The sequence below is a fragment of the Tenrec ecaudatus genome, chromosome X (assembly GCF_050624435.1).
Source record: "Tenrec ecaudatus isolate mTenEca1 chromosome X, mTenEca1.hap1, whole genome shotgun sequence".
NCBI lineage: Eukaryota > Metazoa > Chordata > Mammalia > Afrosoricida > Tenrecidae > Tenrec > Tenrec ecaudatus.
The window spans coordinates 129327100-129341600 of NC_134548.1; positions in this window are offsets into that span (position 1 = coordinate 129327100).

The following is a 14501-nucleotide window of genomic DNA, read 5'->3' on the forward strand; positions in this document are numbered from 1 at the left end:
TTATTCTTCCAGATCTTCCAACATACTCTCCAAGCAATGCATTCCCATGGTAAAAAAATAAATCCCAGTTTAACTCTATTTACTTTCTTCTAGCCCTGCATTCTTGGACCCAGTCAATGAAAAGTCTGAATAAGGAATTCCTATTCCAAATACAGTCAAAGCTCAGCAACTCTCTCACACTAACAGCAATTGTTAAATACAGCTCCAAATCAATGCTTTCCTTAATGTTAGCGTAGCAATGTATGATACACTTTTAGGGTTTATAAAGATTAAGCATAAATAAAATGAGAACAGAGAGAACAGGCTATGCCTTATTTTGTTGATATTTTAATAACTAAAGTAATAGGATGGAAAAATCTGACCATGAATATCAGTGATAGTTGTACAACATAATTTTGTCAGTGTATTGTATACATGATATATCTTGAGTTGTCAAATATTATGTTAGCTACATTTTTACAACTATAAAAAAAGATGAGACCTGTTAGGAGCACCCAAAATGTTACAAGTCCTTTTTTTCATATGTATGAGTGTGAGAGAGTTTTTGTACCAGACAGAAAGAAGAATGTGTTATGCAGAATCGTCTGGAAATATCATCCAAGATATACAGCTTCTTGGCCTCTGTATGATGAGACAGGAAGGACAAAATGGAAACAATGGCAACCATAGATGAAACGTGGATTTTGTGAAGGAAAAACAAGAAGAATTTATGAACCACATAAACAGAAATTCCTTACTGAATGCTTGTGAATTTTTCCAACAAAAAGCCCTGAAAATTAAGAAAAGATGTATTAAGACATTGAAGCATTGTGAATTTAAGAATTATAAAAACAAAGGACATGATTTAGCTGAAATTGGCACTCAAGTGGGAAAAAAACTGATTTCAACAGAAGTATGAAATAGTGGTTTATAAGCTCCCTTTTCCTCTCTTGGATATATATATATATATATAGGTTATGCCCCTATCATGGGGCACTGGGGAGGGGCGTACCTGGAGCACTACAAATGTGGTTCAGAAAAGGGGGAAGAGGGATCACGGAGGCTGAACAAACTAAACAAGAAGGGAGCAGCCCTCCAGCAGAACCAGAAATTTCATCAGGATCTTATGAGGGCTCTTTCTCAGTGCTGCTGTTGACAAAGCCAGACTTGTTGAGTGAAAAGAAGGGCAACAAAGACATCTTGGAAAAATTAAATAGAAACACAGGAGCCTAAAATGAAGGAGAAACCCAGTGAGAGTAGACTAAATATGCATGAGCGTGCACACACACACACACACCCATTATTACCCTGGGATGGTGTATATCTGAAGCATAAGAGCATTTTGAGCCCAGGATACTTTCCTGTAATCTGCTTAAATACCAGTGATAGGCTGAACAAGTTACCAAAAACCCAAACTATATAGGTTACCCCAGAAACCATAGGCAGGCTATATTAATGTAACTTCAGTAAGAATTTTTAATTTTTAGGGTGAAGGCATTCTAGGTTTGGGGGCATTGATTAGAAAGAAAATAAACTTACATTGAAAACCCAAGAGGATGGGAACTGGGCAGAATTACTCTTCTACCTTATTATTCTCAAATACAAACTCAAGAAGTCTTGATATAGATAGATGATTTATGATATATAGATAGATAAACAGATATAGAAGGACAGATAGATAATAGACAGATAAAAGATAGATGATAGATAGATATAAACATAGATAGGTACATAGATAGATAGATACATAGATGATAGATACACTGTGGATATGAAGCAAACCTCTCAGCCTTCATAATGTTGCTGAAGATGCTGCAAAGATTAGATCTTTGCTATTTCCTGTAACAGCACTTGGATAAAGGGAATGCTGGCTATAAAATATAGAAGGAGGGAACAAAAGGTCAAAGAGGATAATCTTCTATCAAAGATTAGTAGACATTTCTACAATGAGGAACTCTTTCTGGATTTTAAATTCTGATTCTTTAAGCATTTCACAGTGGCACATTGTTTATAATTTACACCAAAAAAGAAGTGCACTTCCCTGCTGATGCTTAAAATGCAAAGATATTCAACTCTGAGCAAATTAAAAGCAGCAAAAAGTAAATGACCTTTATTCATTGTGGCACTCTCAGCTCTAGCAGAATAAAGAACATCTTTCTTCATCTAAATGTGAAATGACAGAATGCCCTGGATCAAACCACAGTGACATTTTCCTGTTATCTGATCTTCTAAGAGGTTGCAGAGAGTCATAAATATAGTTGTCCTCGTGTTTCAGACACATTGTCATTGTTTTTGACAGTTATTAAATACATTAATTTTATGATGGTAATTTCAATGTAATAATCATATGAAAAATGTATGTCTTATTGTCCCATCTAAAAAGAAGAAACTGGGAAGGATCTTAAGAATCATAAATCAGAGTGTGAAGGAGTCGTCAGATGCTATCTAGGCGTGGGTTGGAATTCTGTGTTTCGGGTATAAATTGAGTAAGAAGTATAGTATGATCACAGTTAATAGGACTTTCTATCAATACTTATCTAATTCAGAAAGAGAAGTATGGTGGTCTTACCAGAATGATTATAAAGCAGCAAATAGATTGATGTAAGACAGGATCTTTAAATTTTAGTTGATTCTACCAAAATAAACCCATGAATAATACAAGAGAAAAGGCTTATTGAAGCAGATAGCTTGAAAATCAAGTAACCTGGGAGTAAACATTAGCTCCACAGGTAGAACTTACTTCAAAAACCCTGAATTTATTTATCTACGGTGAAGCCAGTTGGCTCAGCTCTGTTCTATCACTCTAGGCTGTAGCCCCTAACCTATCTTCCAAATGAATGCTGTTGGCCCCAAGAGAACTGGAACAAAGACCATGTAAATTCACCCATACTCACAGAAAAACAGCCAAAAGTATATTCTATTTTTTCATAAATGAAGGATAACACATTATTAACAGAAATGCCCATTTTCCTGAGAGAAGCTATTTTAGGATATGAATGGTTCTCATAAGTATTGTTAAAAGCCTCAAAGGAGTCCTGTATAATACTAGGAACCATGCATTGCAGAAAGATATTTTGGGTGGCTGGAAACATCATCTCTATATCTATTGCTTTTGTCACAGCAGGTTGAATTCCTGTTCATTCTTGCAGATACACTCAGACTATTACATTTGCATTCTGTTTTATTAGTAATTTATTTAGTTTGACATCATCCCCTTTTTGTGTTTTTTTTTTTAGTGTTACCAAAGTATGGTATGCACAAGAGAGCTTCAAAAGATTTGTGGAAAATTCCAGTATCTTTTAAATTTATTTTGTCAACAGGTTAGCAGTTTGAGTTCAGCAGCTGCTCTGTGAGAGAAACCTGGTAGTCTGCACTCATATAGACTGACAGCCTTAGAAAACTATGATGTCAGTTCCACTATTTTATAGGGTTGCTGTATATCAGAATTGACATGACAGCAGTGAGCCTGGTGTGATCTATGTTGTGGGTTGCCTTTCAAACACCACATGCCAGGCATTCTACTGAGAAAAGTATATAGAGATAGAAGATTGAAATTCCAAAAAAGGGAAAATCCAGGCATTTGTGTAAAATTTCAGCGAACTTACATTTATTATGTAAATCTACACACAATAAAATCATATATAGCTTCACATTCCACTCATTTATGGTTTTTAACATTTTCATTAATTCAAAAGTTTTATTGTCATATAATTTACATATCACACCATTTGTTAGTTCAATCACATCAAGAAGAATTGTACAATTATCATGAAAATCAGTTTTAGGACATTTTCTTCAGTCTTGTATTCATTATTATTAGCTCCCCATTGCACCCCTGCCTCACGTACCATACCCACAAGGAACCATTAATCTAAATATTGTTTCTATAGATTCACCTATCCTAGATTTCATATACAGCCAAACATGAACCAAATCTAACCATAAAAGCAGAGTAAAACAGATACAAACCTCAATAAAAATAAAGCATAAAATATTAAAAACTAGATTAGACTTCTTAAAAAATTAAGGAAGACATTACATAATTGCTTTTCAATAATTCACTATTTGTAAACATTAGGTTCTTCTGCTTTTGAGTCAATCTCAAGGTCAGGAGGCTACATCTAACCAAGAAGAAAAAAACAGAATCTATGTGTGCCCATGTGCCTCTGAGAAGTTTTTTCCATGGAATTTTGTAGTGTTTCATAATGCCCATTTCCTTATAGATAGTTCTGTAAATGATTTTAATTACTTTGCATAATTTCCTCTTATCTACAGCATTTTAAATTCTATACCATTCATATTCTACACCAATTAATGAAAGTAACAATAGAATCACTTTATGTCATAGCAGGTGAAGGGGGTAATTTATAATGTTCCCATAAAATGATAAGACATTCTCTAAAGTGAATCAGATATATATATATATAAAGCATCAATGAATGAAAAGCATATTAATGAATTTGGGGTTTGTATTTAATTCTATTTAATTCTATTTAATTCTACCTTCAATCTAAGAACAAATCATTCTTATGATATTGCCTTACTCAAAACATCCTCACAAAGAAATTTTCTTTTTTGTTGTTGCTTTTTTGATTTTTTTAAAATCATTTTATCAGGGGTTTATACAACTCTTTTCCCAATCCATGCACACATCAATTGTGTAAAGCACATTTGTAAATTCATTGCCCTCATCATTCTCAAAACATTTGCTCTCCACTTAAGCCCTTGGCATAAGCTCCCTCATGAACCCTTGATAATTTATAAATTATTATTCTGTCATATCTTACATTGTCTTACTTCTCCCTCACTAAGAAATTATTGAGGATATGGGTTCTGTAGCAAAATGTGATGAAGAAACTAGATGGTACGTGGCTAAAAGAAAGAGAGTATCTGGGATCTTAAAGGCTTGTCTTCAAACAAGTAAGTGAGATGGCAAATAAGTCCACATGAAAAAAAGCACACCAGTCTGTGCGATCCAAGCATTGTAAATAATAAAATCCAAATTCAGGTGAAGGAATGGTATTAGAGTTTTCATTGTGAACACCCACTTTCGCAGAAGGCTGTGGTTGATAGTGGAAGGTCAAAATCCATTTGCAGGGTCCCCACATGGAACAAGCCTCCAGTGCGTCCCCTCTGATCCTAGTCCAGGGACGTGAATAGCCTCGCTCTCAGATAGAGGACACTGTAAAGTCTACTATGGCAGAGGCATTTAGGTTAAAATGGAATACCTTATCATTGGATTTGCCTTTTGACCAATTTTGAAGTGGTTTCAGTTTTTAATATTTTCTGATATCTTTTTGACTAAGGGTTTCCTGTATTTTGTTTTGTCATTGTTTTTTTTCCCCTTTGTGTTTGCTTACTGTTAGTATTTTGTAGGATTTTCACTTGAAATATATAATAAGTAAATCTACAGAGACAGTAACTGGATTAATATTTACCTACCGGTAGAGCAGGGGCCATTGTGGGAGAAATAGGAGCGAACAACAATGAGTGCAAGAGGAAAATGATGGTGGTGACGATTGCACAACTCTCCTGAATATGACTGAACTATTACATTGTGTGATACGTAGTTATTGCCCATGAAACTATTTTAAAAGGTGTTTGCACGGGAAGCTTCGGAGGCAGCGAGTTGAGGATAATGGTAGTACAACCATTCGGGAAAAACGACAAGATGGTCGCACAACTTGAATAACATTATCCATGGTGCTGAATTGTACTTGTCGAAATTGCTGAAATGGTGTATCCTTGATATCATATTTCCACTAAAATGAAACATACATAATAAGAAAAATACATATACACACAGAGAAAGAGACAGATAGACAAGTAGTGTTTGCTATTTAGAAGCAAACTTGACTAAGGTGATTAATGTACTCTCTCAAATAGATCAAAAGCATCTATTGGGACAGTAAGGCTTCAAAGAGTCATGTTAAAAATAAAAGCCCTTGGTTAGGAAAAATGTTAATGACGATACTGCAGATGTAGACAGTTTGTCAGGTTGTCATACTCTGGTGGTTTGCGTGTTGATGTGCTGCCGGGTGCTCTATAATCAGTACTTCAAATACCATCAGAGTTACCCAAGGTGAACAGGTTTCAGCAGAGCCTCCACACTAAGAGCTGAATAGAAGAAGGAATAGCCTGTCCTCTTCTGAAGTCCTTAGGAACAGCAGCAGATCATTGTCAGATCTGGTGCTGCAATAGCCCCTTGAGCGGGAAGGCGCTCAAATATGAGTGTGGATGAGCTGCCATCTCAAAAGAGAATCGGCCATAATGACATGAATGGAAGAACGCTGTGGGGAACTTCATTTGTGACATAACTTAAAATGAGAAGAAACCGTTGTTTGGAACATGGGATGTATGCAGTCTGAATCGAGGAAAATTGGAACCTGTCAAAGTGAAACGGAAAGCATAAGGATCAAAATCCTAGGCATTTGTGAGATGAAATGCTGGAAATGACAAAACCAAGAGGAAGGATGTCCCATTCATCGTTACAAAGGATGCTGAAAGATTTATCTTCACCACAGTGTTGGTTGTGATAGGATATGATATATAAGCACAAACAAGGAAATCCACTCAACACAACTATTATTGCAATTTATGCACCAAACACTAATGCCAGTGAAGAAGAAATTGAAGAATAGTATAAATTTTTTGTCTTCAGTTGATCACACATGCACACAATACATTGATAATTATTGGTCAATGGAATGCAAAAGTTGGAAACAAGAGGAAGGAAGGGTGGTTGGTAATAAGGCCATGGTGATAAAATAAAAGCTCCATACTGAATGAAAAAATTTCAAGACCAGCACATTTTTAGTTTTAAATACCTTACTTTTGCAATAGCATAAGCAGCAACTGTATAAAGTGACCTCCCCACACAGAATATGCTGGAATCAAGTTGACTGCACCTGTAGGAGGAGACAATGGTGAAGATGAGTGTTGAACAGATTATCAATTGCTCATTTGTAAATTAAAGTTGAAGTTCAGAAAATTAAAATAGTCCACAGGAACCTAAAATACCCCTCCTTAATTTAGGAAACACCAAAAAAATGGATACACTGGACACTGATGACAAAATCTGGATGAGATGTGGGATAACGTCAAGAAAATAATACATGAAGACAGCAAATGGTCACTATAAATACAAGAAAGAGAGCAAAGTTCAAAGTGAATGTCAGAAGAAACCTTGAAACTTGCTTTTGAAAATAGTGTGTTTAAAGCAAATGGAGGAAATGACCTATGACCCTATTCGGGACAGCACCAGAGACAGTGTGGGATGTGTGACTGAGCTGACCCCGCCTCCCTCATGCAAAGCTCTGGGGGCATGCAACTTAGCTGTGAGGGAAGCAGAGCAAGGGGTTCCCGAGGGAGTATAAAGGATGGACTTTGGGGCCAGGATGTGGCACCCTATCAAAATCATCCGGAAAACACTCTTATCGGTCAACAAACAGCCTATTAACAGGCTTTTTTCCCCCAGGTTTGTTTTCTTTTTTTTCCTCTTCTTTTAAATTTTGTATGTCAGTGGCTTTTTTGTTTGTTAGCTTTTCGGTGTTGCTGCTGTCGTTGCCATGTTCCTATGTGCCATGTTCGTTGCCATGTTCCTTTGTTTGGTGCTGTCAAAGCCATCCGCAATTTTATGCACATTTTATTATCTCTGCAGGTTCACCTAGATGAGATAGGCTGGACAAACAATGTGAGAAGAAAATAATGGGACCAACGGTCCCGGAGGGACATGAAAGGGAGGAGGTGTTGGCCAACCCAGGGACAAGGGAACAAACGAATGGTTCAAAACCAGTGGCAGGGATGGAGAAGACTGGTAGGGAATGACCAAGGGCAAAATAACTGAGAGGAATTACTGAAACCAGAATGAAGGCAGAACATGGTAGTGGAAAGCATAAAGAAATAGAGGAAAGGAGTGGGTGGCAAAGGGCCTAAATACAGACATGTACATATGTAAATATATTTATGAATAAGGGGGAAATAGACCTATGTGCATATATTTATAGGTTTAGTAGTAGGGTAGCCGGTGGACATTGGGCCTCCTCGTGCGCATTCCCTTAATACAAGAGCACCTTGCTCAGCTAAACGGTCATTCCATGATACACACCTTCCCGACATGATTGCTGAAGACAAACGTGTGCATAAGCAAATGTGGTGAAGAAAGCTGATGGTGCCCGGGTAGCAAAAGATATAGCGTCTGGGGTCTAAAGGCCTGAAGGCAAACAAGCAACCATCTAGCTCGGAAGCAACAACGTCCACAGAGAAGCACACAAGCCTGTGTGATCACGAGGTGTTGAAGGGATCAGGTAGCAGACACCAAAGAATAAAAACCATCATTTTGTGATCACCTTCCCCACATAAACGCTGAAGATGAATGTGTGCATAAGTAAGTGTGGTGAAGAAGGCTGATGGTGCCCAGCTATTGAGAGATATAGTGTCTGGGGACTTAAAGGCTTGAAAGTAAACAAGCGGCTATCTAGCCCAGAAGCAACAGAGCCCACATGGAAGCAGGACACCAACATGTATGATCATGAAGGGCCGAGAGGACCAGGTTTCTAGCACCAAAGGTGGGGGGAGGGGAGAAATCATGTCATCGTGAATGAGGGGAGCGCATGATGGGGACCCAATGTCCATCTGTAGACAACTGGACATCCCTTGCAGAGGGGTAGTGGGGAGGGGATGAGTCACTCAAGGTTCACTGTAGAAATAATGAAAATCACAACCTTCCTCTAGTTCTTAAATGCTTCCTTCCCCCAACTATTATGATCCCAATTCTAGCTTGCAAACCTGGTTAGACCCAAGTATGCACAGCAGTAGAAATGGTAATTGGAAACACAGGAAATCCAGGACAGATGAACCCCTGAGGACCAGTGGTATTACCAGGAGGGAAGGGGGGATAGAAAGGGGGAACCGATCACAAGGATCTACGTGTAACCTCCTCCCTGAGGGATGGGCAACAGAAAAGTGGGTGAAGGGAGACGCCGGGCAGTATAAGATAAAATAATAATTTGTAAATTTTCCACTGTTTATGAGGGAGAGGGGAGCGGGGAGGGAGGGGGAGGGGAAAAAGGAAAATGAGGAGCTGATTCCAGGAACCCAAGCGGAAAGCGAGTTTTACAATGATGAGCACAACGAATGCGTAAGTGTGCTTTACACAATTGATGTATTTTGTGGATTGTGATAAGAGTTGTATAAGCCCCAATAAAATTATTTTTAAAAATAACAATAAATAAAGTGTATAGAAACGTAAACAGTTCAGTAAGGAAATGGTAAATAATCAAATGCAAAAATGAGCAAATGACATGAACAGATACTCCACCAAGGAAGATATTCAGAAGACCCAAAAATGCTTAAAGAAATGCTCAGAATCATTAGCCCTACAAACTCTAAACACACACACACACACACACAAACACACAAACCTCACTACCATTTAATCAACACCAACTCACAGACCTTTAATGTCTTGAAGAACAGGACTGCCACCTTGAGGACGAAGACACACCTTGTATACACAGCTGTGAACGTTGGGCTCTGACTAAGGAAGATCCAAGAATTGGTCCTTGGATTAGGGTGCTGGCAAAGAATACTGAAAGTGTCATGGATTGACAGAAGTCCAAACAAATCTGTCTTGAAAGAAGCACAGCCAGACTTTTCTTAGAATCTAAGATAGGCAGACTTTGTCCTCCATACTTTGCACAGGTTGTCAGGACAGACCTATTCCTGGAAAAGGACATCATGCTAGTAAGGAAGAAGAGGCCGTATCCCTACCCACCGCATGGAAAGTGCACTCTATCGAGGGTGAGCATATGGGCACTAAAGTAACACCCAGAATTTTCAGTTTGGTCTACGCTGTCTGAGGTGACCGATGGAAATATCACAAAAATATCCCTGGGGGAAGGAAGGATTCCACCAGCCACTTGTGCTCATGTTTTTCAACGGGTCCCACAAGGTGGAGGAAACTGAGGAGGCTGAGCTGCCAGGGGAAAAGGAGCCAGGGCTGTCTGAGGGACTCCAGATTTCCGAGGAGCACGGGACATCTGAGGATTTCAGGGTGTCCCCAGAGTATGAAAGTTGCGATCTACCAGGAGCGTGTAAAACAAGCACAGCAAGAGGAGTGCCAATAGCTGGAGGAGTCTGACAAGGCCCTGCAGAGTCAAACCCCTTCCCCGCGCAAGGACTGTTCCCCTGTCCCTGACTGGCAGGCCTCAGTCTCGGATTCAGCTGTCTTGGAGCAACTGTGTTTCGGGTCCGTTTCTAAGGAAAGGCTCTGTTTCTAGGACACGAATCTGTGACCTAGCTAAGCCTAAAAACCAGTGGGGAGTCCCAGATAGAAAACTGTTTTGGGGAAATCAGAATCTGATTCACCCAATGTCCTAAGGCGCTTTAAGGACTCTGCTGTGCATGAGACTTGAGTACCTAGCTAATCCCAAGGAAGTCTCCCGCCATTATATACTGAACAGTGAGATTTCTCCTCTGATACTATTTAGTCAACCTTTCCAAAGGATGAAGACACTGGCAGCGCCCAAGAAATGCTTTGAAGCCTAACTCAGAAATTGCAAGATGGACCATGAGGGTGGATAGGTCTTCAGCTGAAACCTTTCAAACATATCTCTGATGTTTTCCCTGGATATTACTACTCTCTATAGCTAAAGGCCTGGATTCACACTATCTTCCTCCAGAAAAACCAAAAAGGTACAAAGATGGCTTTTTCTACTTTGAGTGCTATTAGAACTCTACGAATTGTAGACCTTGCCCACCCAAGGATCAAGAGAGAAGGCCTGAGCTACAGAGAGAAGGAAGGAGATGCCCATTGGCATGATGTCTAATGCAACCACACAGCTACTGTTAGCCCTCTGTGAGTGACTCTGACTACAAGTAAGTGTGTTTATAAAGATTATTTACCAGTCCGTGAGGTCCAATGGCCAATACTTCATGCTGCTACCCATTCCAATTTTCATCCCAGAATCCAAGAGCTATCTAATTCAAGTCCAAGGTCTCCTGTGTACTGCAGAACTAGATGGTTTTAGAGTCAAGCTGGCTTCTCCGAAGGCGCAATATTCTGCAAGGATCCTGTAGTTGACACAACCCATTCACTGTTAAATGCATAAAACACCACCACACCATTCATCTTACTTATGTGGATAGAAGACATAGTGGGTGACTTAGCAGGCAACTCACCTGGGTCTCTTGTTTTTATCATCTTTCCCCAGTTCCAGAAAAATCTAACAAAGGCAAACCCTTCAGGGAAAATGGCTGTAACCCTCAAGTGTCAAGTGCTGCTGGTAGCTCTAAATGTGTTCTTAGCAGGTGTGGGTACCCCATCAAGCAATCAGAGCAAAAATGATTAAAAAAACGCAGAAGGGCAGAACAAAAAAGGAGACACCCTCATGAGATGAATTGACATAGTAGCTGCAATAATGGGCTCAAACAGAATAAAATTTGTGAGAATGCTACAGGACTAGACAGTGTTTCTTTCCATTGTACATAGGGTTGCTGGAGTTGGGGCCTACTCGATGTTATCTAACAACTATATATATACACGACATATAGGTATATATACACATATGTATATATATGTGCTGTGGAGTAGGCTCTGAACTGAGTTTATATATATTTAATTACAAATCTCATTTTACCTTGTCCAAAGGAATTTAAAAATATGTTGTTGTTTCTAACCAACGAGCCACTCTCTGAAAAAAACTGATGCCACTTTTCTCTGATAGAGACTTCAACCTCGGAAACCCTGTCAGAAAATGGGACTCTGTCCTCTAGGTTTGCTGTGAGTCAGAATTAACTTTCTGGCCATGATGGTTGGTATCTGAAGGGCTCTGTAAGGGATTCCTTGTGAAACAGTGGTGTTCTCTACTTTCAGCCGAGGCCCATCTGACACAAGCAGTGCAATGCTTTGTTTCATAGCCTTCTCTGAAGATGACCTGAACACTCCGGCAGCTCCTTGTAAATGTATTGCTGCAAATGCTATTGGATGATATTCAGCAAAATTTTACTTGCATGTTATATTACTGGTATCATTCTATAATTTTCACAATCTTTTGGGTAACCTTTCTTTGGAATGGGTACAAATAGGAATCTTTTCCAGTCAGTTGGTCAATTAGCTGTTTTCCACATTTCCCAGCATAGAGCAGTGAGTGCTTTCAGTGCTTCATCAGCTTGTTGAAGCACTTTTAAGTGGTATTTGATTAATTTCTAGAGCCTTTTTTTTTTTACTAATACCTTCAGGCAGCTTGATCTAGTTCCTTCAGGTTCACTGGTTTTGATGATATGCCACCTCTGGAAATATTAAATATTAACTACTTATTTTTGGTGTTTGTATTATTTTCATTTCCTTTTGATGTTTTAATGCATCATTGAATATTTTCTCCATAGAATCATTATATAATACAATTCGAGGCTTGAATAATTTGTTTATTCAGTTGTAACTGAATGAGCCATATATAAACAACTGAATAAACCATGTATAAATAGCATATATAAGTAATTCAGTTGTATATGTGTCTAGTAAGAAAGAAGTATCAATGGCTTTAGACTTATTGGCAAAATATCTGCATACTAGAGAATAGGAAATTAACCTGACAAAAATTCAGATGTTCTCCACCACAGTGAAATTTACTGGGGTCCAGCAGTGTGGGGCATATTGAGATATCCGTACTTAAATGAAAGATAAGTTAAAGCATCAGAACCATCCCACAACCATAAAGCAAACATATGCTTGGCGGACCTCAGAATTTTGGAAGGAACATATCCCTCATTTTGGTGTGATCCTCTGGCCTATACATCAAGTGACTCAAGCTTCAGCTTTGAATGGAGCTCAGAACAAGAGAACACTCTGTAACAGGTTCAGGCTATCATGCAAGTTTCTCCCCACTTGAACTATATTATCAATGGAGGCATATTGGCAGAGAGAGATGCAGCTTGGAGTTTCTGGCAGGACCCTTTTGGCTAATCATAGTGCAGACACTCAGACCAAGGAACTGTGAAGTGAGGAAACTCTCTTCACAGTAAAGGAAGTACGGCAATGTGACCATGTTCATGGAATCCACTGGTCTTATGTTCCCCATCATCCTGAAGTAGATGGCTTGATGGAATGGATGGTATGGACATCCACAGACACAATTATCATTTCATCTTGGTGGTAACACTTTGCAAAATTGGGCCAATGTTCTCCAGAAGGCTGCCAATATATGGTGCTATTTCTCCATTAGCCAAGATTCATGGGTCCAAGAACCAAGGGGGCTAGAAATGGGAATAGCACCCACCACTATTAATTCTAATGACCCACTCACCACATTTTTGCTTACTGTCCCTGAAACCCTCTGCTCTTTGGGTATGGAGATATTAGTTCAAAAGGGAGAGATACTACTGTCTTGATACACAGAACTGATTCAATAGTACTGGAAGTTAAGAATGCCTCCTGGACATTTTAGACACCTTAAGCCACTGGATTATCAGGCAACAAAGGGTATTATTATATTGAGTGGTGTGATTGATCCTGACTACCAAGGGGGAAGTATTGCATAAACGAAGTAAAGAAGAATATGTCCAGGAAATCCCTTAGGCCTTCTTTTAGTACTATCATGTCCTGCGGTTAAAGTCAATGGTACACTACAACACTCCAATTCTGACATGATTACTAATAGTCCAGACTCTGCGGGAATAAAGGTTTGTGTCAGCCCAGCAGGTAAAGACCCGTGATATGCCAAGGTACTCACTGAGGGCTAGGGTAATATGGAGTGGGTAGTAGATGATGGTAGTTCTAAATATCAGCTGTGTTCTTGTGACCACTTACATTTCTCAGAAATGAGAACTGTAATTGCTATGAGTATTTCCTATTTGTATGTAGACACCAAATATTTTTATTTTGTTTGTTTCTAAAATCTAAGATGAAAATGGGGTTAGTGGCTATCCCTTCATCCACCGGGAAGGATGTTAGTGGTTAGGGAGAAGACTGATCATGTCTTTCAATGCTTTGTCAGAACCTCAGCTGCGAGGCCTGTTGGAAAGGCGTCTGCAGCTTCATGTTGTTGGAGCTTTTATTCTGTCTCTGAGGGCTGCAGCTTTCTATGGGTGCAGTTGCTGAGCCTATAAAGAGGCATATGCATCATTCTACAAAAATTATGATTCCATGAAGGATTTTGAAGAGATGAGAAAAGCTGATATCTTTCAAAGGGCAGTGGTTGTGGCATAAAAGGAATTTCTTCAGGTTGATTCCTAGAATGTCACTGGCCTATGACCTTGAACTGTGGAATATGACCATAGGAGTATATAAATATGAGGGTAGTTTCTCTTGGAAAATAAACAATTAAGTAAATAAAAAAAGAAAATGGGGTTAGTACATTTTCAGTTGTACATGTATCCGCTACATCATGCTAAGTGCATGTATGTTTTTACTATTGTCTTTGCGTATTATGAATGGTTAAAGAGTTATGCACAGATGTCAAGTTGACAAGGGGACAAAGGGTGGTCTGTGATAGTTAGATTCTATGTCAACGCGACATCCTGGG